Below are 27,826 nucleotides of genomic sequence, written 5' to 3'. Positions count from 1 at the left end.
GATGTGAGGTTCCCCCCGCTGGATGGGTCAGATGTGAGGTTCTCCTCCCTAACTGGGTCAGATGTGAGGTTCTCCCCCCTAGCTGGGTCAGATGTGAGGTTCTGCCCCCTAGTCGGGTGAGATATGGGGGTCTCCTCCCCCATGGTTGGGTCAGATATGGGGGGGGGGGCCTCCTCCTCCATGGTCGGGTCAGATATTGGGGTCTCCTCCATGGTCGGATCTCCCCCATGCCGGGGTCGGGTCTCCCCCATGTCCGCCCCCCGCCCACACACACACACACAGGAGTCCTCCAGCTTCTCCGGTTCCTCCGGTGGTTAGGCGGAGTCTCGGCTCTGTGTTTAGCTCTCTCCGGTCCACGTGGCTCCGTCAGCCGCTATATAGAGTCTCCGGCGGAGGGAGCGGAGGGGAGAGGCAGGGAATTGGAGCGGAGTCCGGGATTCTCTCCGGTAAGTTCTGTCCTCCGAGCCGAGCGATGAGAGCCGAACAAAGAGAACCGAGTCACCGGGAGGAGGGGACCGGGCACCGTGCGGGGGAGGGATACTCACTACCAGATCCAGGGACCGACAGGGGACACCGGGCTATACGGAGAGAAGACGGATCTGTATACCGGGGACCGGGCACTACGAGATAATGGGGGAAAACCATGACTGGTATAGACAGGGCACTACGAGATAATGGGGGAAAACCATGACTGGTATAGACCGGGCACTACGAGATAATGGGGGAAAACCATGACTGGTATAGACCGGGCACTACGAGATAATGGGGGAATACCATGACTGGTATAGACCGGGCACTATGAGATAATGGGGGAATACCATGACTGGTATAGATCGGGCACTATGAGATAATGGGGGAATACCATGACTGGTATAGACCGGGCACTACGAGATAATGGGGGAATACCATGACTGGTATAGACCGGGCACTACGAGATAATGGGGGAATACCATGACTGGTATAGACCGGGCACTATGAGATAATGGGGGAATACCATGACTGGTATAGACCGGGCACTATGAGATAATGGGGGAATACCATGACTGGTATAGACCGGGCATTACGAGATAATGGGGGAAAACCATGACTGGTATAGACAGGGCACTATGAGATAATGGGGGGAATACCATGACTGGTATAGACTGGGCACTATGAGATAATGGGAAAACCATGACTGGTATAGACCGGGCAATAAGAGATAATGGGGGAAATACCATGACTGGTAAAGAACGGGCACTACGAGATAATGGGGGAAAACCATGACTAGTATAGACCGGGCACTATGAGATAATAGGGGAAAACTATGACTGGTATAGACCGGGCACTATGAGATAATGGGGGAATACCATGACTGGTATAGACCGGACACTATGAGATAATGGGGGAATACCATGACTGGTATAGACCGGGCACTATGAGATAATGGGGGAATACCATGACTGGTATAGACCGGGCACTATGAGATAATGGGGGAATACCATGACTGGGCACTATGAGATAATGGGGGGGAATACCATGACATGTGTATGAGTGTAGGGTGTACAGAGCTCATACATGAGTGTAGGGTGTACAGAGCTCATAGATTAGTGTAGGGTGTACAGAGCTCATAGATGAGTGTAGGGTGTACAGAGCTCATAGATGAGTGTGGGGTGTACAGAGCTCATAGATGAGTGTAGGGTGTACAGAGCTCATAGATGAGTGTAGGGTGTACAGAGCTCATAGATTAGGGTGTACAGAGCTCATAGTTTAGGGTGTACAGAGCTTATCGATGAGTGTAGGGTGAACAGGGCTCATAGATGAGTGTAGGGTGTACAGAGTTTATAGATGAGTGTAGGGTGTACAGAGCTCATAGATGAGTGTAGGGTGTGCAGAGCTCATAGATGAGTGAAGGGTGTACAAGGCTCATAGATGAGTGTAGGGTGTACAGAGCTCATAGATGAGGGTGTACAGAGCTCATAGATTAGGGTGTACAGAGCTCATAGATTAGGGTGTAGAGTGTACAGAGCTCATAGATGAGGGTGTACGAAGCTCATAGATGAGGGTGTACAGAGCTCATAGATGAGGGTGTACAGAGCTCATAGATTAGGGTGTACAGAGCTCATAGATGAGGGTGTACAGAGCTCATAGATTAGGGTGTAGTGTGTACAGAACTCATAGATGAGGGTGTACAGAGCTCATAGATGAGGGTGTACAGGGCTCATAGATTAGAGTGTACAGAGCTCATAGATGAGGGTGTACAGAGCTCATAGATGAGGGTGTACAGAACTCATAGATGAGGGTGTACAGAGCTCATAGCTGAGGGTGTACAGAACTCATAGATGAGGGTGTACAGGGCTCATAGATTAGGGTGTACAGAGCTCATAGATGAGGGTGTACAGGGCTCATAGATTAAGGTGTACAGAGCTCATAGATGAGGGTGTACAGAGCTCATAGATGAGGGTGTACAGAACTCATAGATGAGGGTGTACAGAACTCATAGATGAGGGTGTACAGAGCTCATAGCTGAGGGTGTACAGAACTCATAGATGAGGGTGTACAGAGCTCATAGATGAGGGTGTACAGAGCTCATAGATGAGGGTGTACAGAGCTCATAGATGAGGGTGTACAGAGCTCATAGATGAGGGTGTACAGAGCTCATAGATGAGGGTGTACAGAGCTCATAGATGAGGGTGTACAGGGCTCATAGATTAGGGTGTACAGAGCTCATAGATGAGGGTGTACAGGGCTCATAGATGAGGGTGTAGTGTGTACAGAGCTCATAGATGAGGGTGTACAGAGCTCATAGATGAGGGTGTACAGAGCTCATAGATTAGGGTGTAGTGTGTACAGAACTCATAGATGAGGGTGTACAGAGCTCATAGATGAGGGTGTACAGGGCTCATAGATTAGGGTGTACAGAGCTCATAGATGAGGTTGTACAGGGCTCATAGATGAGGGTGTACAGAGCTCATAGATGAGGGTGTACAGAGCTCATAGATGAGGGTGTACAGAGCTCATAGATGAAGGTGTACAGAGCTTATAGATGAGAGTATATGGGTAGGATAGCCTATGGGCGTAGTCTGGGATGGGAGGGCCGGCTCATAGTATGCATTGTATAGATCAGCAGGCTGGGGACAGCCAGGATCATCATAGTCCGAGCTCCTGCTGCCTTTGGAGCCCCCTGCCAGGGACGGATGGTCAGTGTGGATTTTTTTCGGACAGCCCTAGTTGGACTTGTTGACAGCTTGGCACCGTAGACGTGCCTGGCACGCTGCCCAGGAGGGAGGGGGGGGGGGGAACAGGACTGGTACCTTCTGAATGATCCCATCACTACACAAAGTGCCTTGATCCCCTGTTAACTCCGTGCGCTGCACATTAGCTGGCGCAGCCGGGGACGCCGATGTGAAGACGTGAGATTCTCCGACACGACTCGGCTGAACGGTGAGCTTAGAACTTTTTTTTTTCTGCTGAGTAGTTGACATGTGGGCATGTAAACACATGCGGCTACGCTGGGTGCCGCTCTGCCTGGCATAGCACTCGCCACCCACCCCCTCCTCGCATTGTGTCCGGGGTGTTATATAGCCCAGCAAAGCCGATCCGACAATCAGATCAGACGGTCACGTTCGTACAAAGAGTAACAATGTAACAGGCTTTGTAGACACTGCCAGTCCATATGATTAGAAGAGTATTAGAGGAGTATTAGCAGAGATCTCAGCACCGGTGCCCCCCCCTCCTCCCGCAGGCTGCAAGAAAGAATGTTTATTTCCTTTACTATATCACCAACATAGGCTGTAGTGTGTTATGGAGTATGTAGAGTTCATTGTTACTGTGGCCACAAGAGCTTACAATCTAACGTCGTTCTCTGTTGCTTACATTTCAGTACTGGCACCCCCTCCTCCTCCCATATCAAACCCAGAAAGTATGCTTCTTTCCTTTACTATGTCACTGACATATGGTGTAGTGTGTTATGGAGTATGTAAAGTTCTTTTCTTCCTTTGGCCACAGGAGCTTACAATCTAACTTCGGTCTCTGTTGCATGTATCTCGGTACTGGCATCCCTTCTCCCAGATTAACACCCAAAGGCTGCATGAAAGATTCTTTATATCGCTGACATGGTGTGTAGTGTGTTATGGAGCACGTAGAGTTCTTTGTTACTGTGGCCACAAGAGCTTACAATCTAACATCGGTCTCTGTTGCTTATGTCTAAGTACTTGGCATCCCTCCCCAGATTAACCCAGAAAGCGTGTTTATTCCCCTTTTCTAAAGCACTGACATATGGTGTAGTGTGTTATAGATTATGTAGACTCTTCTTTGTTACTGTGGCCACAAGAGCTTACACTCTAACGTTGTTCTCCGTCACATATATCTCAGTATAGGCACCCCCTCCTCCCAGATTAACCTCCCGAGACAGCGAGAAAGTGTGTTTTTTACCTTTACTATATCACTGACAAATTGTGCTGTCTTATGGAGTACAGAAATGACTTTTCTTCCTGTGGCCGCAAGAGCTTACAATCTAACGTCAGTCTCAGTTGTATGTAGCTCAGTGCTTGCATCCCTCCTCCCAGATTAACCTCCACAGGCTGCATGAAAGTTAGTTTATTTCACTGACATGGTGTGTAGTGTGTTATGGAGCATGTAGAGGTCTTTGTTACTGTGGCCACAAGAGCTTCCAATCTAACGTCGGTCTCTGTTGCTTATGTCTCAGTACTTGGCATCCCTCCCAGATTAACCCAGAAAGTGTGTTTATTCCCCTTTTCTACAGCACTGACATATTGTGTAGTGTGTTATGGAGTATGTAGACTCTTCTTTGTTACTGTGGCCACAAGAGCTTACACTCTAACGTTGTTCTCCATCACATATATCTCAGTATAGGCACCCCCTCCTCCCAGATTAACCTCCAGAGACAGCAAGAAAGTGCGTTTTTTTTTTTTTTCCTTTACTATATCACTGACATATTGTGCTGTGTTATGGAGTACAGAAACGACTTTTCTTCCTGTGGCCGCAAGAGCTTACGATCTAACGTCAGTCTCAGTTGCATGTAGCTCAGTGCTTACATCCCTCCTCCCAGATTAACCTCCACGGGCTGCAAGAAAGCTTTCTCATTTCTTTTTTATCATATCACTGACATACTGTGTAGCGTGTTATAGAGTAGATAGGAGTGTTTTCTTCCAGTGGGCACATGAGCTTGCAATCTACTGTCTGCATGTGTTGCACGTATCCAAAACTTGCTCCCTCTCTCCCATCCTTCCAGATTAATCTCCACAGGCTGCAAGAAAATTAGCTTATTTCCTTTTCCTATATCACTGACATAGTGTGTAGCGTCTTATAGAGTACATAAGAGTTCTTTCTTTCCTGTAGCCACATGAGCTTGCAATCTAATGCCAGTCTCCGTTGCATGTAGCTCAGTCCTGGCTCTCCTCCTCCTCCCAGATTAACCTCTGAAAGCTGCAAGAAAGTTTATTTATTTCCTTTGCTGTAGTGCTGACAGATTGTGTAGTGTGTTCTAGAGTACCTAGGAGTGTTTCCTTGCTGTGGGCACATGAGCTTACAATCTGTCTCCAGTGCATGTATCCGAAGCTTGCCCCCCCCCCTCCTCCCAGATTAATCTCTGAAGGCTGCAAGAAAGCGTGTTTATTTCCTTTATTATATCACTGACATATTGGGCATAGCTCCCAACTGTCCCTGATTTCGAGGGACTGTCCCTGATTTGGAGCAATGTCCCTCTGTCCCTCTTTCCTCCTCCTTTGTCCCTCATTTTGCTCTGATCTATATAGATGTATATAAAATGCACTTTTTATCTTTCAAAAAGTGTTTTCCAGTGCTAAACCTTTCCTCCAATTTCTAAATTGCTGCATTTGTAAATTTTAAAAGCCAATATAAAGGAATAGTAGTGGTAAAAAAAAAAGCACTTGTAGATTTAATGAACTTTTTTTTTTGGGTTAATTCTCCTTTAAGGGGGTGTAACAGGAGGTGTGTCCTATGCCTGCATACGTTTGCTAGTAGATGTCCCCCATTCCCATCTCAAAATGTTGGGAGGTATGATATTTGGTGGTTTGTCATGGAGTATGTTGGCTTCTTTTGTTCCTGTCACCAAATGAGCTTGCAATCTAACGTCGACCTCCATTGTGTGTATCTCAGTACAACCACCGCTCTCCCAGATTAACCCTCAAAGGCTGCAAGGCTTCTTTCCTATAACACTAATATGTTGTGTAGTGTGTTATAGAGTACGGAGGAGCGATTTCTTCCTGTGGACACATGAGCTTACAATCTAATGTCTGTATTCACGGCATGTTCCCAGTACTAGCACCCCTCCTTCCAGATTACCCCCTGGAGGCTGCAAGAAAGTTTTTTTTTTTTTTTTTTTTTTTTTTCCTTTTCTATAGTATTGACCTATTGGGGGTTATTTACGAAAGGCAAATCCACTACAAGTGCAAAGTGCACTTGAAATTGCCCTGCAAGTGAACTTGGAAGTGCAGTCGCTGTAAATCTGAGGGGAAGATCTGAAATGAGGGGAAGCTCTGCTGATTTTATCATCCAATCACGTGCAAGCTAAAATGTTGTTTTTTATTTTCCTTGCATGTCCCCCTCCCAGATCTACAGCAACTGCACTTCCAAGTGCACTTTGCTCTTGTAGTTTGCACTTGTAGTGCAAAGTGGATTTGCCTTTTAGTAAATTACCCCCACTGTGTAGCGTGTTGTGAAATACGTTCTGTTTTTCATCTTGCCACAAGAGCTTGCAATCTAACCTCGATCTCAGTTGCATCTATCTCAATACTGGCACCCCTTCTCCCAGATTACCCGCAAAAGGCTGCAAGAAAGCTTATTTATTTTATTATATTATTATTATTACTATTTTATTTTACTATATCACTGATATATTGGGGTTTATTTACTAAAGACAAATCCACTTTGCACTACAGGTGCACTTGGAAGTGCAGTCGCTGTAGATCTGAGGGGAAGATCTGAAATGAGGGGAAGCTCTGCTGATTTTATCATCCAATCATGTGCAAGCTAAAATGCTGTTTTTTATTTTTGTTTATATCACTGACATAGTGTGTAGTGTGTTATGGAGTACGTAGAGTTCTTTGTTACTGTGGCCACAAGAGCTTACACTCTAATGTCGGTCTCTGTTGCTTATGTCTCAGTACTTGGCACCCCTCCCAGATTAACCCAGAAAGTGTGCTTATTCCCCTTTTCTACAGCACTGACATATTGTGTAGTGTGTTATGGAGTATGTAGACTCTTCTTTGTTACTCTGGCCACAAGAGCTTACACTCTAACGTTGTTCTCCGTCACATATATCTCAGTATAGGCACCCCCTCCTCCCAGATTAACCTCCAGAGACAGCAAGAAAGTGTTTTTTTTTTTTTTTTACTATATCACTGACATATTGTGCTGTGTTATTGAGTACAGAAATTACTTTTCTTCCTGTGGCCGCAAGAGCTTACAATCTAACGTCAGCCTGTTTTTTATTTTCCTTACATGTCCCCCTCGGATCTACAACGACTGCACTTCCAAGTGCACTTGTAGTGCAAAGTGGATTTGCCTGAATAACCCCCAAAGTGTAGCGTGTTATAAAGAACGGAGGAGTGTTTGCTTCCTGTGGGCACATGAGCTTACAATCTAATGTTCGTCTCTGTTGTGTGTATTCAGAATTTGTTCTCCTCTCCCCCACTTTGCAGACTAACCTCTAGGGCAGTGGTTCTCAACTCTTGTCCTCACTAACAGGCCAGGTTTTAAGTATTACCTTGAGGAGATGCAGACTAGAATACTGCAATCACTGAGCAGCAAAAGATATCACCTGTGATGTGTTTCAGTTATCCTGCAAACCTGGCCTGTTAGTGGGTCCTGAGGAAAGGAGTTGAGAAGCACTGCTCTAGAGGCTGCATAAAAGCATGGTTATAATGTGTATTTCCTTTACTATAGCACTGACATGTGGTGTAGCATGTTACTGTATAAAGTTTGTGGGAGTGTTTCCTTCCTGTAGCCACGTGAGCTTACAATCTAATGACTGTCTCTGTTGCATGTATGCAAAACTTGCTCCCTCTTCTAAGATTGAGGTCTGAAGCTCCGCAGGCTGCAAGAAATGGTGTTTATTTATTTTACTATACATATTGTGTAGCGTGGTATAGAGTACAAAGGATTGCTTCCATCCTGTGGACACGTGAGCTTACAATCGAATGTACGTTTTCATGGCATGTTCTCAGTACCAGCACGCTTCTCTTCCCAGATTACCTTCTGGAGGCTGCAAAAAAGTGTGTTTCTTTTCTATTGTATTGACCTATTGTGTAAAGCATGCTGTGAGTACTTTCTTTCATGTTGCCACAGGAGCTTACAATCTATAGTCAGTCTCAGTTACATGTAGCTTGGTACTGGCACCCCTTTTCCCCAGACTACCCCCAAAGGCTACAAGAAAGCGTGCTTAATTTTTTTACTATAGTACTGATATATTGTGTAGTGTGTTATAGAGAACAGAGGAGTGTTTCCTAACTGTGGCCACAGGAGCTTTCAATCTAATGTCTGTCTCCTTTCCACGTATCTGAAACTTACCACCTCCCCTACTTTCAGATTAACCTCTGAAGGCTCTGAACCTCCACAGGTTGCAAGAAAGGGTGTTTCATTTTTTTTTTTACTATAGTACTGATATATTGTGTAGTGTGTTATAGGGAACAGAGGAGTGTTTCCTTCCTGTGGCCACAGGAGCTTTCAATCTAATGTCTGTCTTCATTGCATGTATCTGAAACTTGCCCCCTCCCCTACTTTCAGATTAACCTCTGAATGCTCTGAACCTCCGCAGGCTGCAAGAAAGTGTGTTTATTTCCTTTTACTATACCACTGACATATTCTGTAGCGTGTTATAGAGTACAAAGGATTGCTTCCATCCTGTGGACACATAAGCTTACAATCTAATGTCCGTCTTCATTTCATGTTCTCAGTACCAGCACCCCTCCTCCCAGATTAATTTCTGGAGGCTGCAAGAAAGTGTATTTCTTTTCTATATTGTGTGTTTCTTTTCTTTTCTATTGTGTAGCGTGTTGTGAAATACACGTTTTTTTTTTTTTTTCTTCATGTTGCCACAAGAGCTTACGATCTAAAGTCAGTCTCTGTTGCATGTAGCTTGGTACTGGCACCCCTTCTCCCAGATTAACCCTCAATCTGCAAGAAAGCTTGTTTTATTTTATTACTATAGCACGGATATATTTTGTAGAATGGTATAGAGTTCGTAGGAGTGTTTCCTTCCTGTGGCCACATGAGCTTTCAATCTAATGTTCCATTTTCATTGCATGTATCTCAGTATCGGCATCTCTTTCTCCTCCTCCCTCTGGAGGCTGCAAGAAAGGGTGTTTATTTCCTTACTGTATAGCATGTTATGAAGTACCGGTACATAGGCATTGTTTTCATCCCATGGCCACATGAGCTTATAATCTAATATCCGTCTTCCTTGCATGTATATCAGTACTGGCACCCCTCTCCCCTCCTCCCCAGATTAATCTCTGGAGGCTGCAAGAAAGTGTGTTTTTCTTTCTTTTACTATATCACTGACATATTGCGTAGCTTGCTATGAAATGCATAAAGTACTTTTCTTCCTGTGGTCAGAAGAGCTTACACTCTAATGTCATATGTCTTAGTACTGTCGCCTCCTCCTCCCAGATTAAACTCAGAAGGCTGCGAGAGAGTTTTTATTTCCCTTAGCACTGATATATTGTGTAGTGTGCTATACAGTACGGAGGAGTGTTTTCTTCTTGTTGCCACGTGAGCTTACAATCTAATTTCCATCTCTGTTGCATTGTATCCCAAGTATCTGCACCTCTCTCTCCTCCTCCCAGATTAACCTCCAGAGGCTGCAAGAAAGGGTGTTTATTTCCTTTACTGTATCACTGTGCGATGTGTGTTATGGAGTACATAGCATTGTTTTCAACCCGTGGCCACATGAGCTTACAATCTAATGTCCATCTTTATTTCATGTTCTCAGTACCAGTACCCCTCTCCCGTCCCTCCCAGATTAACCTCTGGAGGCTGAAAGAACGCGTGTTTATTTCCTTTTACTATATCACTGAAATATTCTGTAGCGTGTTCTAGAGTACAAAGGATTGCTTCCATCCTGTGGCCACATGAGCTTACAATCTAATGTCCGTCTTCATTTCATGTTCTCAGTACCAGCACCCCTCTCCCGTCCCTCCCAGATTAATTTCTGGAGGCTGCAAGAAAGTGTGTTTCTTTTCTTTTCTATATTGTGTGTTTTCTTTTCTTTTCTTTTGTGTTGTGAAATACAGAGTTTTTTTGTTCATGTTGCCACAAGAGCTTACGATCTAAAGTCAGCCCCTGTTGCATGTAGCTTGGTACTCCAGAGGCTGCAAGAAAGGGTGTTTATTTCCTTTACTGTATCACTGACATATTGTGTGTTATTGTTTTCATCCCGTGGCCACATGAGCTTACAATCTAATGTCTGTCTTCCTTGCATGTATATCAGTACCAGCACCCCTCTCCCCTCCTCCCAGATTAACCTCCGGAGGCTGAAAGAAAGTGTGTTTTTTTTATTTCTTTTACTATATCCCTGACATATTGTGTAGCGTGTTATGAAATCCGTAGAGTAATTTACTTTCTGTGGCCACAAGAGCTTATGATCTAATGTCGGTCTCTGTTGCATATGTCTCAGTACTGGCACCCTTCCTCCCAGATTAACCTGTGCAGGCTGAGAGAGTGTCTATTTCCTTTAGTATATCGCTGACATACTGTGTAGCGTGTATAGAGTACGAAAGAGTGTTTTCTTCTCGTAGAAACGTGAGCTTACAATCTAATGTCCATCTCTGTTGCATGTATCTCAGTACCGGCACCCCTCTCCCTTCCTACCGGATTGACCTCCGGAGGCTGCAAGAAAGCATGTTTAGTTCCTTCAGCATAGCACTGATATATTTGTATTTTGGTGAATGTAGAATTATTTTTTTTCCTGTGACCACATGAGCTTACAATCTAATGTCTATCCCCATTTACATGTATCTCAGTATTGATACCCCCTATCCCCTCCTCCAGGAAAAATCTCCGGACGCTTCAAGAAAACGTCTTTATTTCTTTTACTTTATCACAGACATATTGTGTCGTGTGGTATAGAATATGTAGAATTGTTTCCTTTCTGTGGCCACATAAGCTTACAATCTAATGTCGGTGCCCGATGCATGTATCTCAGTACTGGCACCTCTCTACCCTTCTTCCAGATTGGCTGCAAGGAAGTGTGTTTATTTCCTTTCCTCTGTGATTGACATACTGTCTGGTGTATTATGGAGTATGGAGGCCTCTTGTGGCCACATGAGCTTACAATCCAATGTCTGCCTCTATTGCATATATGTCAGAACTGGCCCCCCTCTGCCTTCCTTTTTAGTTTAACCTCTAGAGGCTGCAAGAAAACGATTTATTTTACTATATCACTGGCATATGCTGTAGTGTGTTATGACATACTGTATACGAGTTTTTTTTTCTTGTTTCTTCCTGTGGGCACAAGAGCTTACAATCTAATGTCAGTCTCTGTTGTATGTATCTCCGTACAGGCACCGCTTCTCCCAGATTAACCCCCAAAGGCTGCAAGGAAGTGTGTTTATTTCCTTTCCTCTATGATTGACATGCTGTGTGGTTTTATTACGGACTATGAAGGCCTCTTGTGGCCACATGAGCTTACAATCTAATGTCTGCCCCTATTGCATGTATGTCAGTTCTGGCACCCCTTTCTCTCCCAGATTAGAGGCTGCTAGAAAATGTACTTTATAACACACTACACATGTTTATTTATTTTACTCTATCAATGACATGTGTAGTGTGTTATAAAGTACATTTTTTTCTTCCTGTGGACACAAGAGCTTACAATCTAATGTTATATGTATCTCAGTACAGGCACCGCTTCTCCCAGATTAACCCCCGAAGGCTGCAAGGAAGCGTGTTTTATTTCCTTTCCACTAGTATTGACATACTGTGTAGTGTATTATGGAGTATGAAGGATTTTTTTTATTGCTTCTTGTGGCCACAGGAGCTTACAATCTAATGTCTGTCCCCTTTCATGGATCTCAGTACTGGTTCCCCTCTCCTCTTATCTCCTCCCTAAAGCTGCAGGAAAGCTTTATTCTTCTTTTAGCATAGCACTGTGTGTTGTGGAGTATTATTTTCTTCCTGTGGCCATATGAGCTGACAATCTAATGCCCGTCCAATGCACACACAGCGGAGACTTCCATTGGAGAATCATAGGCAGTTTTCTCATGGGGTTAACTTGGCTATTTAGTAACAGTGATGTAGCCTTGTAAGGTCAGCGCCCTGGGGGACATCGAACTATTGTTACTACAGCCGTGTCACCGGGGCTCAGGGGACGTTGTGTAATGTGAACTCCATAGACACATACATTTTAGGAGCGATTTAAAATTTTCGATCCATATTTTTTTTTCAAAATCCCAAACCAGTCGAAGATGACTTTGCTGAACCATAGCTTTTTGGGGGTGTTTGGGTAATTGGATGATATTTGCTAAAATTGCCTTCGTTTATTCTGTTTTCGATGTCAACAAACGTATTCAAGCCATCAACTTGTCGATCGAATTCGTGGGTGGTAGATTGCGTAATCTTTTGGCGATTAGTCGCACATGTCTATGCGCGTGGATGGCACGTGGGTTAAAATTGTCTGAAAGTTGTATATGGTCAGCTTGACCCGTTGATGCCCACATAACACGTATGCATCACCTGGCAGAGACCGTGCTTTTAAAGACTGCTCTTGACCCCCACTAGCGATCATTAGCCAGCAGTACCAGTTCCCATTCATGTGACCACTGGGACAGTCAAACACAGTGGTTGCATTACCACCGATCCTTCCTGAACCACAGGCATTGAGAACCCTTTTAAGTCTAGGTTCAGACCTGTGCTTTTCGGGAAAGTGGGCACAATGGCAAGCTTTCCCAACACACAGAGAAACGCACTGCACGTTAGCAGACATGTGGCTGTGCCATTAATTGTTAATTGAGAGAATGCGTACACCAAACCGCATGGTACCACAGCAAAATGCGGTTCCTTGTGGAGCGTTTTTGGAAAGGGGTCAGGGAATTCTTTTCTGCATTTCTTTGGCTGCTATGTTGAAGCTGATGACCTCTGGGAGATGTGACGCACATATCTCAGGAGGCTTCAGGAGCAGAGGAGACCTCATTCTTGCCTAGGCAAGCATGGCGGCCAGGGGGTGGGAAGAAACGCTCCACCACCTACCATTCTGGGAAGCCATCTATCCCTGATGGTTCCCCTGATGACGTGCCACCATGTCACCCTCCTCCTGCCAATGTGTTGAAGCAGATGACCCCTGGGAGATGTGACGCGCATATCTCAGGAAACTTCAGGAGCAGAGGAGACATCATTCTTACCTAGGCAAGCCTGGTGGCCAGGGGGTGGGAAGAAGTGCATTACCATCTTCCTTTCTGCAAAGCCATCTGTCTCCAGTAGTTCCCCTGATTACGTGCCCCGTGTCACCCTCCTCCGGCCACTGTGCTGAAGCTGATGACCCCTGGGAGATGTGACGTGCATATCTCAGGAGGCTTCAGGAGCAGAGGAGACATCATGCTTGCCTAGGCAAGCATTATGGCCAGGGGGTGTGAAGGAACGTGTCGCCATCTTTCTTGCTGGGAAGCTGTCTGCCTCTAATGGTTTCCCCATTACGTGCCACCATGTCACCCTCCTCTGGCCACTGTATTGAAGCTGATGACCTCTGAGAGATGTGACAGGCATATCTCAGGAGGCTTCAGGAGCAGAGAAGATGTCATTCTTGCCTAGGCAAGCATGGTGGCCAGGGGTGGGAAGAACCGCACTGACATCTTTTAAAATAAGAAGCCATCTGTCTCCAGTGGTTTCCCTGATGAAATGCTAGTATGTCACCTTACTCCAGCCACTGTGTTGAAGCTGATGACCCCTGGGAGATGTGACATGCATATCTCAGGAGGCTTCAGGAGAAGAGGAGACATCATTCTTGCCTAGACAAGCATGGCGGCTAGGGGGTGAGAAGGAGCGCGCTGCCATTCTCCTTTCTGGGGATCCACAGACTGCTCCAGTGGTACCCCTCATGAAGCACCGCCATGTCACCCTCCTTCAGCCACTGTTGAAGCTGATGACCTCTGAGAGATGTGACATGCATATCTCAGGAGGCTTCAGGAGCAGAGAAGATGCCATTCTTGCCTAGGCGAGCATGGTGGCCAGGGGTGGGAAGAAGTGCACTGACATCTTTTAAAATGAGAAGCCGTCTGTCTCCAGTGGTTCCCCTGATGACACGCCGCCATGTCACCCTCTTCCAGCCACTGTGTTGAAGCTGATGACCCCTGAGAGATTTGACATGCATATCTCAGGAGAAGAGGATACCTCATTCTTGCCTAGGCAAGCATATGGGGTCTAGGGGGTGGGAAGCAGCGTGCTGCGATCATCCTTTCTGGCAATCCACAGATTGCTCCAGTGGTGCCCCTGATGAAGTGCCACCATGTCACTCTCCTCCAGCCACTGTGTTGAAACTGATGACCTCTGGGAGATGTGACATGCATATCTCAGGAGAATTCTGGAGAAGTGGAGACATCATTCTTGCCTTGGCAAGCATGGCGGCTAGGGGGTGGGAAGGAGCATGCTGTGATTTTCCTTTCTGGGAATCCACAGATGGCTCCAGTGGTCCCCCTGATGAAGCGCTCCCATGTCACCCTCCTCCAGCCACTGTGTTGAAGCTGATGACCTCTGAGAGATGTGACATGCATATCTCAGGAGGCTTCAGGAGCAGAGGAGACATCATTCTTGTTTATGTGAGCATGGTGGCTAGGGGGGCTACAGTATATTATTTCAGATTGGGAAGGGGGTCTTGTAGTGAAATAAAAGTGTTGAGTCTGAGCGTGTGGCTGGGTATGCAACCGGTTAATCCATCGCTGTGTTTTTGGATGGCAATGTTTTCAGAGAAAATCCACACAGGCACATTGAGAATATACAGACGTCATTCCTTGGTGAGAAGTTAACCCAGACCCCAGCGCTGCAAGCCAAGAATGCTAAGCCCAATGAGTCACCCTGCGTATGCTGTAATGTATCACAGCGGGGTCTGTGCCCCCCACCTCGGGAGAATTTGGCGCTACTTTTTTTTTTTTTTTTTTTTTCTTCCATTACAGAAGTGACGTCACTTTTGAAGTTTAAAAAAAGAAGAAACAATGAAAGTTTTGGTAGGAAGTCAGTATTTGGTGGTGGTGGGTGTAGCACAGGATGCAGTCATTTCCTGGGGGGATGGAGGTCTAGGGGTGGGGGTCTGGAGGAATGTGTGTAGGGGGGTCTGCTTGGTGGAGTTGGGTTCATTAGCTGCCAGTGTAATGTGATGCTGGACGCAGGGAAGCCCATCCGTCTCTCATGTCATGGCCTCCCGTTTCTGGAGAAGTTTGACTTCATAAGAGTTTTTACAAAACTTTTTTTGTTCCCAAAAGTTATTATTATTATCCAAAAAGTTGATTCTTAAAGGGAAACTACGTCTTTTTAAAACTTTTAGGGTCCGTTCACACTTGTGCTAACGCTAGGGACACCATTTCAGGTGTTACTGCATTAGGGCAGCCCTTTCGGTTTAAGGGGTTTATTCACGCCAGCGGACATTGCGCATCTGCGGTGTGTTGTGACAACGCGTCACAGTACAGGTCCTCTTTGTTTTTTACATTTTTGAAACGTATTTAAATGACACTGTAACGTCATGCACGGAAGTGCATTTCAAAGCAAATGCCCGCATCATTTTATCGCAAGGAACACCAGCGCAGTGCGTTGATGTGAACGGGCAGCCCATTCATTTTGGGGGCTCATTCACACCAGCGGGTGCGCATTACACAAGCGGGCTTCCATGTGTTGATAGCAGTGATTCTATAAAAAGTCTGCGGTTAAGTTGCGTTTTTACTGTCCCCCCCCCCCAATCCCCAAAACCGCTCACACCCCCCCCCATGCTGCAAAGGCAAGGTTATAACGCACCATTAGGGCCCGTTCACGCTAGACCATTCGTTTTGTTATAAATCTGATTTTTAACTAATTTCGACAAATTCAGATATTACCCGTTTTTTTACCAAATTTTTCCAAATATTCGTAAATCTGAATATTCAAAAATTTGTACATTCCAAAATCCGGAAATTGGAAAATCTGAAATAATTAACTATTTAATTATAGGCATTGGAATTTCCTTTCCAATTTGGCTGTTAGTGAACGTAACGAATACGAATTGTTCCGAATTATCCGAAATAATTATCCGAAATCCTGTGCAGATCATGTGCAATGTCTGTAAAGTGCGATCTCAGCCATACATTTAGTATGGCTGAAATCGCATCTGCACCAAAATGTAGCAGGACCCCCCCCCCCCCCCCCCCCCCGCACCTGAATCGTATTGCATGGGTGTTCACTAGGGATGCCACTTTTTCTTTAAGCCGAACACTTTAACCGTGCACAGCAATTTTTTATTTTTTTTTTTTTAGTTTAGTTTACACTATACAGCAGGGGTAGGCAACCTGGGGCCCTCCAGCTGTTGTGGAACTACATTTCCCATGAGGCATTGCAAGGCTGGCAGTTACAATTACTCCCAGAGGCATGATGGGGCTTGTAGTTCTGCAGCAGCTGGAGGGCCCCAGGTTCCCGAGTATAACAGACCTAGGACACCATTGGGTGCTCAAAAGATAAGTAATAGGGCGCACATAGTGCCCCCTCGCCCTCCTGTCAGGCACTGTTCCAAGCCACATTCCTGTCTGAATAACGTGTCCAGGCGGACTAAAACCGGGACACAGGATTCAAAACCCAGGCTGTCCGGGTGAATCCCGGACAGGTGGCAACCCTATGTGTTCACGCCCATGCGATGCAATTCTGGCGACCGCACTGCCCTTTGCGATCTGTTTACCGGGTTTCGTTAAGATAACATCGACACCCGCAGCAGATCACGTGGACGCCGCGCGATTGCAATGCGGTGTGGGAATCGCACAGGATTCGCTGCGTTTCCCGCATCGCGATAAGTGTGAAGCAAGGCTCAATGTTCACCCTCAAGAGTTGCACGAAAGTCACACCTGGATGTTATACAATGCAATAGTTGTGCGTTATCACAGGTCAAAGCCAAAGTCGTATTTTAAGTTGCACCCGTCCAAAGTTGCGTCAAAGTTGCACTCCAAAGTCGGTGCAGTTATGCTTCCTGCAAATATCTCTGAAGGGCCGTTAGTCACAGAGTTTTTCTTTTTGGCTTAAACCACGCAGGCAGCCCCGGTCAGGGGCCCGGAGAGTATGAGCCGACATCTGCTTCTATTTAGGTGAAGGTTGAAGCGTCACGCACAGATGACACAATCCGGGAACTGAATACAATTTCTCTGTATGTGCTGCGATTTGCGGTTTTAGAGAGATTCCATTGCGATGACGGGCTGTGATTGTCTGAGGGACTGTTCGGGTCGGTCGGGGAAGACTTTGTATAGCGAATCGCTCCATGTCAGCCGTTTGTAAAAACACCGAGGCCGGGTTCACACCTATGGAAAGTGGATGAGGGTTTCCCTGCATCCAAATCGCATAGCAGGAGAATGTGACCGGCTCTCATATCTCCGGGGAGGCTGCGGAGCGCACTGCGCTGTGCGTCTTTGGCTCCGTTTCAGGGCCCGAATTCAGACAAAGATTCAGCCCCGATTCATCCTGAAATGGGGAACAGGGACGCACAGCGCTCCTGTGCTATCCGCAGCGGGTTTCAGTGTGAACCAGGCCTCAGGGCCAGTTCACACCACATGCAGTCCAGTGCGTTTTTTTTTTTTTTTCTGCACCAAAAACGCATGGAAAGTAGGTTATATGGTTTTCAATGGCATAGTTCACACCAGTGCATTCCAGTTCCAGAAAAAAAAAGTAGAGCATGCTGAATTTTTCCTGCACCGGACTGTACTGGAACGCTGTAAAACGCATAAACGCACTGGAATGCATCGGAACGCACCTAAACGCACCAAAAACTCACTGGAACATACATGTCCCTATTTAAGGTTAAAAAAAAAAAAAGAGGGGGGGGGGGGGGCACTGGACTGCAACAAAACACACCAAAAACGCATAAAAAAAGTACTGGAAAGCAGCAAAAACGCTCATGCAAAAAAGCACCTGGAACGCATCCGGACTGCGTTTCTATGGTGTGAACTTGGCCCTAAGACCCCCTTCACACTGTGGCAGTTTTCAGGCGTTTTAGCGCTAAAAGTATCGCCTGAAAACTGCCTCCCCTGCACCCCCCAGACTGAGAGCCCGAGGGCTTTTACACGGGGGCGGTGCGCTTGCGGGACGTTGGAAAAAGTCCTGCAAGCAGATTCTTTGGGGCGGTTTGCGAGCGCTGTATACAGCGATTCTCCACCGCCCCCGTCCATTGGAATGCATGGGCAGTGTCTTTGAAGCGCCTGAAAAGCACTTCGGAAGCGCCGCATCACGGGCGCTTTTAACCCCTTCTTGGCGGTTCCGAGCGCCCTGCTACCGCCCAAAAAGCAGCGCCAATACGCTGCTCTAACGAGCGTCACTTTACCGCTGACGCCCCCACACCACCCCAGTGTGAAAGTAGCCTTACGGAACCATATTCACTAACAATAGGAAACGATCGGCTGCTTTAAGCCGTCTTTTCACTCCTAAATTTAACCCCCACACCCTGCTATTTAGAAATCTGAATTTTTTTTTTTTTTTTTTAACATTTGAATTATTTATTTATTTATTTTTTTTAGTGCCTGCTCACACCAGAACAGGGGGGTGAAACTCACATTCACATGCAGTATCGTGCGGTCTGGTTGCTGTGCATGTTTTAACTGCTTCATCTCCGCAAGGTTTACCCCCCTTCCTGACCAGGCCATGTTTAGCGATGAGGCACTGTGTCGCTTTAACTGACAGTTGCGCGGTCGTGTGACGCTGTACCCAAATAAAATGTATGTACCCCCCCCCCAACAAATAGAGCTTTCTTTTGGTGGTATTTGATCACCACCTGCGGGGTTTTTTTTTGGGTTTTTTTGTTTTTGTTTTTTATCTTTTTTGTGCGAGAAACAAAGAACGACCGACAATTTTTAAGAAAAAAACAATATTTTTTTTACTTTCTGCTCTAAAACATAGCCAATAAAAAAATGTAAAAATATCAAATTTCTTCATCAATTTAGGCCAATACGTATTCTGCTACATATTTTTGGTAAAAAAAAAAATCCCAATAAGCGTATATTGATTGGCTTGCGCAAAAGTTATCGTGTCTACAAACTATGGGAAAGATTGATTGATTTATTTATTTTTTAAAACTAATGGCAGCAATCAGCGATTTATAGGGGGGCTGCGATATTGTGGTGAACACTAATTGACGCTGTTGACACTTTTTAGGGATCAGTGACACCAATACAGTGATCAGTGCTAAAAAAATAATGCACTGTCACTGTACTAATGACACTGGCTGGGAAGGGGTTAACATCAGGGGCGATCGATCAAGGGGTTAAATGTGTTCCCTGGGAGTGTTTACTAACTGGGGGGGGGGGGGATGGGGGTGCTTTTACTACTTGAAGACCTAGATCAGTGTTCCTTCTTCACAGAAACACAGGATCCGTGTCCTCTGCACTCACTTAATATTAACAGTAAACTCACCTTATATGGTGAAATTCAGTATTTAAAAACCCGTCTGTTTAAATTTTGAAAAGCATCGGCGAGCGTGCTGATCTGACAGGTTTGCTGGTCTGACAGGTTTGCTGATCTGACAGAACACCGCTGCTTTGAAAAATCAACATCAAAACAGTTGCAGGGATTTGAAAATACTGAATTTCACTATATAAGTTGAGTTTACTGTTACAAATAAGTGTGGAATGCAAGACTCTGGTGGGTGTAACATAGTAGGTGAGGTTGAAAAAAGACACAAGTCCATCAAGTCCAACCTATGTGTGTGATTATGTGTCAGTATTACATTGTATATCCCTGTATGTTGTGGTCGTTCAGGTGCTTATCTAATAGTTTTTTGAAACTATCGATGCCCCCCGCTGAGACCACCGCCTGTGGAAGGGAATTCCACATCCTTGCCGCTCTTACAGTAAAGAACCCTCTATGTAGTTTAAAGGGGTTGTAAAGATAAAAATTTTTTCACCTTAATGCATTCTATGCATTAAGGTGAAAAAACTTTTGACAGTACCGCCGCCCCCAGCCCCCCCGTTTTACTTACCTGACGCCTTGAATCTTCGCTGCTCATCCTCGTCATCTTCATTGCAGCTCAGCCTGGTCGCTGATTGGCTGCAGTGGATGGATTGAAAGCAGCGCAGCCATTGGCTCGCGCTGCTGTCAATCACATCCGATGACGCGGCGCGCCGGGGGGGCGGGGCCGAGTGATACAACGAGCGGCTATAGCCGCCGGCTGTATCACGGGAGCGCGCCCGCAAGCACTCACCACCATGCGAGGGAGCTCGCATTAAGGTGGTAAATGCTTGCGGGGAGGAGCTGAAACAGCCGCCGAGGGACCCCAGAAGACCAGGTTCGGGGCCACTCTGTGCAGAACGAGCTGCACAGTGAAGGTAAGTATAACATGTTTGTTATTTAAAAAAAAAAAAAAAATTACCTTTACAACCCCTTTAAGGTTAAACCTCTTTTCTTCTAATTTTAATAAGTGGCCACGTGTCTTGTTAAACTCTCTTCTGTGAAAAAGTTTTATCCCTATTGTGGGGTCACCAGTACAGTATTTGTAAATTGAAATCATATCCCCTCTCAAGCGTCTCTTCTCCAGAGAGAATAAGTTCAGTGCTCGCAACCTTTCCTCATAACTAAGATCCTCCAGACCCTTTATTAGCTTTGTTGCCCTTCTTTGTACTCACTCCATTTCCAGTACATCCTTCCTGAGGACCGGTGCCCAGAACTGGACAGCATACTCCAGGTGCGGCCGGACCAGAGTCTTGTAGAGCGGGAGAATTATCGTTTTATCTCTGCAGTTGATCCCCCTTTTAATGCCAATATTCTGTTTGCTTTATTAGCAGCAGCTTGGCATTGCATGCCATTGCTGAGCCTATCATCTACTAGGACCCCCAGGTCCTTTTCCATCCTAGATTCCCCCAGAGGTTCTCCCCCCAGTCTATAGATTGCATTCATATTTTTGCCACCCAAATGCATTATTTTACATTTTTCTACATTGAACCTCATTTGCCATGTAGTCGCCCACCCCATTAATTTGTTCAGATCTTCTTGCAAGATTTCCACATCCTGCGGAGAAGTTATTGCCCTGCTTAGCTTAGTATCGTCTGCAAATACAGAGATTGAACTGTTTATCCCATCCACCAGGTCATTTATAAACAAATTAAATAGGATTGGTCCCAGCACAGAACCCTGGGGGACCCCACTACCCACCCCTGACCATTCTGAGTACTCCCCATTTATCACCACCCTCTGAACACGCTCTTGTAGCCAGTTTTCAATCCATGTACTCACCCTATGGTCCATGCCAACGCACCTTATTTTGTACAGTAAACGTTTATGGGGAACTGTGTCAAATGCTTTTGCAAAATCCAGACGTCTGCTTGCCGCCTTCTCACTGTATCCCTCCTGTGGACGAGTGCGGGGTGTAGCAAGATGGCGGCAAAGGAACACTTCTGTTACAAATTCTGACGGGTCACCTAATTTGACGAAACGCCTGATAGCAGTAAAAACCTGACCGTACGATTTGCGCTGCCGGTTTAATTGCGGCTTGCGACTTCACACAACAGAAGCCTATGCAGGTTGCAATGAAACAGCAAAAAGTAGTGCAGGAACCTTTTTCAAAGTCTCCGCGACATGGGCTATTTGGACAGTTCCATTGCTGACAATGGGGTGCGACTTGTCATGCGATTTGGAACTGTCAAATCGCAAGGCAAATCGCAGCGGTGTGAACGGGGGGCTCACTGACATCACACCACAGCTGCAGCATGGAGATGAGTATGGGTGTTTATTTTTTTTTTATAAACCTCCATACTTCTCCTTTTAAAGCAGCTCATTGAAATCAACAGGCTGCCAACGCACCAAACACGTCCCAAGAAGTGGATGTGCCTAAATTTGTTGCCACAACGCACTATTGAGAAATGCTGGAACACGTGCGCGGTGCATTTCGGGCCCCATTCACGCGTCGCATAGCGATTTTGGTGGACGATTTCCTCAGGATTCTGCATGTCGCACATAGTGGGGCTGCCCATTTCACTTCAATTGATGGGAGTATCAACAGTGTGGCTCAACTCATTTACTCCGCCCATTTAACCACTTGCTTACCGGGCACCTAACCCCCCCCCCCCTTCCTGCCCTGACCAATTTTCAGCTTTTAGCGCTGTCACTCTTTGAATGACAATTGCACGGTCATACAACATTGTACCCAAAGTTAGAATCTTTAATATTTGCAAACAAAATGAAGGTTTCCTATTTGGAATAATAAGCTGTCAAGTTAGTAAAACAGCGATATCAGAACCGATTCAATTATACAGTTTGTAGTGTACATAGATTTGCAAGACAATGGGATAAAGGAATATTCCTGAACTTTGTTTTATCTCATGGTTACTATGATATTGTGTGAATGCATCAATGCAGTGCCTGTTATCTCAGCTTGCAGAGCTTGGATTCATTGAATGAGTTTACCAAAAATGTAAATATTGCAGAATATACAGCCTCATGCTACATAACTAAGCTCCATTTCATGCTGAATAAACTAAATTATTAATGTATCTTAACCGCTTACAGACCGCCACACACAGATGTAAGTCGGCACAATGGCACAGGCAGACAAATGGGCGTACAGGTACGTCCCTTTAAATTTGCCGCCTTTCGGGTGCGAGCCCGCCGCACGTCACAGGAGCTGGTCCCGGGAACTCGATGTTCTCCAGCGGCCGTGGAAAGGTAGAACAGGAAGATGTCTATGCAAACAAGGCATTTCCCCATTCTGTCTTGTGTCCTGACAGAGATCTACTGCTCCCTGTGATCGGGGGCAGTGATCACTGTCATGTCCTAGGTAGCCCCCCCCCCCCCCTCAGTTAAAATCACTCCCTAGGACACACTTAGCCCCTTCATCAGCCCCTAGTGGTTAACCCCTTCCCTGCCAGTGTCATTTACACAGTAATCAGTGCATTTTTATAGCACTGATCGCTGTATAAATGACAGTGGTCCCAAAATAGTGTCAAAAGTGTCTGTGTCCGCCATAATGTCGCAGTCACGATAAAAAATTGAAGATCACCGCCAATACTAATGAAAAAAACTAAAATACAAATTCCATAAATCTATCCCATATTTTGTAGACGCTATAACTTTTGCGCAAACCAATCAGTATACGCTTATTGCAACTTTTATATTTTTTTTTTTTTACCAAAAATATGTAGAAGAATACATATCGGCCTAAACTGAGGAAAAAAAGTAGTTTTTTTTATATTTTTGGGGGGTATTTATTATAGCAAAAAGTAAAAAATAATGCAAAAAATAAAAAACGCAGAGGTGATCAAATACCATCAAAAGAAAGCTCTATTTATGGGAAAATTTTGGGTACAGCGTCGCACGCCCGCGCAATGGTCAGTTAAAGCGACGCAGTGCCGAATCACAAAAAGTGCTCTGGTTAAATAGAAAACTATCTTTTTAGATAGATTTTTACTCCAGAAGCATTTTATTAAAACAAATTTGCTAAAAAGCAAAAAAGAAAAATCAGTTTTAATTTACATAAATCAGATTTTTTTTTTTTTTCGATTTATTAAAAAAAAAAAATCAAAATCATTGATTTATATCCACTCTGCTAGTCGCCGTATTTCTCTGGAGGTAGTGGAGTCTCCTAGTGACAGTGATCATTAGCATTTCAAAGGTGTCGTTCCTAATAGCCTGGAGTGACACTTTCCAAGGAGGAAGACATAGACCCCCGAGGAAGGAGTAACACTTGTCTGTGAAATCCTGGAGAGCCACTTCAGCGAGAACCCCCCCCTCCCCCTCCCCCGGGGGGGGATCGTCCGGAAACTCTTAAAGTGTCTTTTGTGTAGAAGGTATGCAGCCTCAGCCGGCCTCTAATTTTCACAGGTGGAGGCCGCTTTTATGATTAACAATAGCAGCCCTGTCCCTATATTAAGGGACTCCAGATGTTGGGATGAGCACACCGTGCACGGTTCTCATCGGACAACTCCCAGTATTCCCGGAAGACAGCTGGACTTGTCAGGCGGTGTAGGGCGAAGCTTTTGCCACGGTAAGCGTGGAGCCTTTTGTACGCCGCGCGCCGATCCAGGATAAACCACCTCTCCTACACACACACACAGGTGCAGAACATTAAGGCCCCATTCACACCTGAGCGTAGCAGGATTGCCTGTTTCCGTTCTGATTTTTTTTTTTTTTGTGCGTTTTTCACCTATGCGTTGCGCCCCGTGGGCTGCCCTCAATTTGTTTGGAATGAGAAGTGCACATTAGTTGCGTTCGTGTGCACTGCTTCTTCCAAACAAATGGAAGTGAGGGGGGGAAAGAGAGGCCTGTTCACAAGCGCAAACCGTCCAACTTGAAGGAGCTGGAGCAGTTTTGCAAGGAGGAATGGGCAAAAATCCCAGTGGAAAGATGTGGCAAGCTCATAGAGACTTATCCAAAGTGACTTGGAGCTGTGATAGTCGCAAAAGGTGGCTCTACAAAGTATTGACTTCAGGGGGGTGAAGAGTTATGCACATTGACTTTTTCTGTTATTTTGTCCTATTTGTTGTTTGCTTCACAATATAAAAAAAAAAAAAACATCAAAGTTGTGGGCATGTTCGGTAAATTAAATGTTGCAAATCCTCAAACAATCCATGTTAATTCCAGGTTGTGAGGTAGGGCTGGGGAAAGAATCGATTCGAAACTTGAATCGAGTTGAGAGGTCAAATCAATTCAAATGACACTGTGCCGGTCCTGAGGAGCTGCGGTGCAGGAGCTTTTAGGCGAGGCTGCGGCTTCGGCCTAGTCCACAAGGCCGGACGCCACGGACTAGGCCGAAGCCGCAGCCTCGCCTAAAAACTCCTGCCTGCAGCTCCTCAGGACCGGTGCACTGTCCATCAAAAGAATCGTGAATCGAGTTTTTTTTTTTTTTTTTTTTTTTAAATCGCAGATTTGTTTTTGGAGAAAATCGCCCAGCTCTATTGTGAGGCAACAAAACACGAAATATGCCAAGGGGGGTGAATACTTGTTGCAAGGCACTGTATGCAAAAAAAAAAAAGAACTATTAAGCAGTGGATTTGTATGGATTTTTTTTTTGGAGAATAATGAGATCGTTAGTGTCACTGTAAATCACGTACTGTAATCTGATTTTTCAATAAACAAACACTTCACAAATCATTCGAATAGAATGGAAGGGGAATTTATCAACGATGTGGACAGAACCTAACAGGGTGTGGAGTCTTTATTGGGCTTTTGTCTTTTATGGCATCACCTGGCATAGAACACGGTTTCTCAACTCCAGTCTTCAAGGCGCCCCAACAGGTCATGTTTTCAGGATTTCCCTCAGATGAAACGGATGTGGTAATTACTAAGGCAGACAAACTGATCAAATCACCTGTGCAAGACAATGGACGGTCTGAAAACGTGACCCGTGGGGGCGCCTTGAGGCCTGGAGTTGAGAAACGCTGAGATAGAACACTGTGATGGAACACCCTTCCACCGAAGACGGAGAGGAGAGTCCAGATATAAATACCAACCGTCAGATTATACCGGAGAAGAGGAAGCATGGATAGACAGAAATAGATGTATAGAGGGAAGTTGTCAATGTCCATCTGAGGTAGGTCTTCTTAAGCTGGCCATACAGTAATAGAATGTTGATAGAATATTTTCATTTTCAGGAGTGTTTGATTTCCCTAATCCAGGGGACAGACCCTGATGTAAGGGGGAAACTGATGGAGATCCTGATGTAAGGGGGGACTCTGATTAAAATCCTGATTTAAGGGGTGGGGGCTCAGTTATAAGGGGGAACGCTGACATAAGGGGGACTCTGATGGGGATCCTGATGTAAGAGTGACTCTAATAGGGATGCTGATGTAATGAGGGCTCTGATGTGATGAGGAATTCTGATTTAAGGGGGACTCTGATGGGATTCCTGATGTAAAGGGGACTCTGATGTAAGGGGGGGACTCTGATGGGGATCCTGTTGTAATGGAGACTCTGATGGGGATTCAGATGTAAGAGGGGATCTAATATAAGGGGGAACTCTGATGAGCATCCTGATATAGAGGGGGGGTGCTATAAGAGGGGAATTCTGATGCAAGGGGGGACTCTGATTGGGATCCTGATGTTAGAAGGGGAGGGGGATGTGATATAAAGGGGGAACTCTGATGTAAGGGGCACTCTAATGTGGATCCTAATGTAAAGGGGACTCTGATGGGGATCCTGATGCAAGGGGGACTCTGATGTAAGGGGTGACTCTGATTGGGATCCTGATGTTAGAAGGGGAGGGAGATGTGATATAAAGGGGGAACTCTGATGTAAGGGGCACTCTAATGGGGATCCTAATGTAAGGGGGACTCTGATGGGGATCCTGATGCAAGGGGGACTCTGATGTAAGGGGGTGACTCTGATTGGGATCCTGATGTAAGGGGGGCTTTGATACAAGGGGAGACTCTGATGGTGATCATGATGTGGTGGTGGTGGGGGGGACTCTGGTATAATGGGGATGCTGATATAAGAGGGGGCTCTGATTTAAGGGGGGAATCTAATGGAGATCCTGATGTAAGGAAGAATCTGATGGGGATCCTGATTTAAGGGAGACTGTGATGGGGATCCTCATGTAAGGGGGAATCTGATGGGGACTCTAATGGGGATAATGATATAAGGGGGGACTCTGATGGGGATCCTGATGAATGGGGAACTCTGATGTAAGGGTCCTGCTCCTGTGAATGTTCTTCACTGATCACTGTGGTGGAAAATAAACATTGATTTGACCTCACTAATGACTAGAAAATCAAAATGTAAGGTTTTCTAGCGGAATTCCCCCCCCCAGTGGTCAGTGGTAATCCTAGGTCGGCGGACCTTCAATATCCAGAACATGGGCTGTGTGTAGTGAAGGAGGAATCAGCCTGGAGTTGGCATTCGAGGGCCTTTCCTTCGTTGGGTATGACGGCGGGGTGACACATGACGAGCGAACCGCTGGAAGATCAAAGCGTGTTTTGTGGAAGAGGCGCAGGGAGGAAGCCGAGTGTTTGAAGCCGCCGAATGACCCCATTGAAGCCGGGAACGGATCCCCCTTCATCTCCGTCCTCCTAGAAGTCTGAGCGTCTCCGTTTATTGCAGCGCCTGGGGCCAGCTGCGTGCGGATGTTGGCGGCTGCTGTCAGGAGGATCTCAGGATGTGAAGAGAAATTCGTTCGCTTGAATCCTTCTTTTCCATTCCGCACAATAATATCACAGCTTCAAGGGAATTGGCGTTCTTCGTGACGTTGTGTAGAATGGCGCGGAGCGAAAGGGTCAGCACAGAGATATGTTATCTCAGTGTTTGGTAGATGACAGGGAGTGCAAAGAAACTTGAAATGCTATTAGCCTGGCTGTTATGCTGAGCCAGTGGATTCAAGCAGAGCTGTGCTTTACCTATAGATTGTATCATGTTCTCAGTCTCTGACCACCTCTTGTGTCATGTCTGCAGTCTGACCATCTTTTATATCATGTCCACAGTCTCTAACCTCCTCTTGTATCATGTCCACAGTCTCTAACCTCCTCTTGTATCAGGTCCACAGTCTCTAACCTCCTCTTGTATCATGTCCACAGTCTCTGATCATCTCTTGTATCATGTCCACAGTCTCTGATCATCTCTTGTATCATGTCTGCAGTTTCTGACCATCTCTTGTATCATGTCTGCAGTCTCTAACCTCCTCTTGTATCATGTCTGAAGTCTCTGACCATCTCTTGTATCATGTCCACAGTCTCCGATCATCTCT

At 45.7% G+C, this 27,826-nt stretch overlaps 1 protein-coding gene across 3 annotated transcripts in view; it reads left to right on the top strand.

Moving 5' to 3' along the window:
- The first annotated feature begins 321 nt into the window (after positions 1–321).
- The window catches only part of ST3GAL1 (ST3 beta-galactoside alpha-2,3-sialyltransferase 1), a 192,257-nt gene continuing 164,752 nt past the window's right edge, over positions 322–27,826 (top strand). The window contains exon 1 of one of the 3 annotated variants that reach the window (XM_073632277.1): positions 322–446. The gene's annotated coding sequence lies outside the window, so the exon portion shown is untranslated. Of the gene's footprint in view, positions 447–3,110; positions 3,421–8,025; positions 8,162–27,826 lie in introns of those variants that run through there. The other 2 variants (XM_073632276.1, XM_073632278.1) reach the window with 2 other exon arrangements.

Source organism: Aquarana catesbeiana, linkage group LG05 (genome assembly GCF_042186555.1).
Source record: "Aquarana catesbeiana isolate 2022-GZ linkage group LG05, ASM4218655v1, whole genome shotgun sequence".
Lineage (NCBI taxonomy): Eukaryota > Metazoa > Chordata > Amphibia > Anura > Ranidae > Aquarana > Aquarana catesbeiana.
This window is presented reverse-complemented; position numbering and strand designations above follow the sequence as displayed.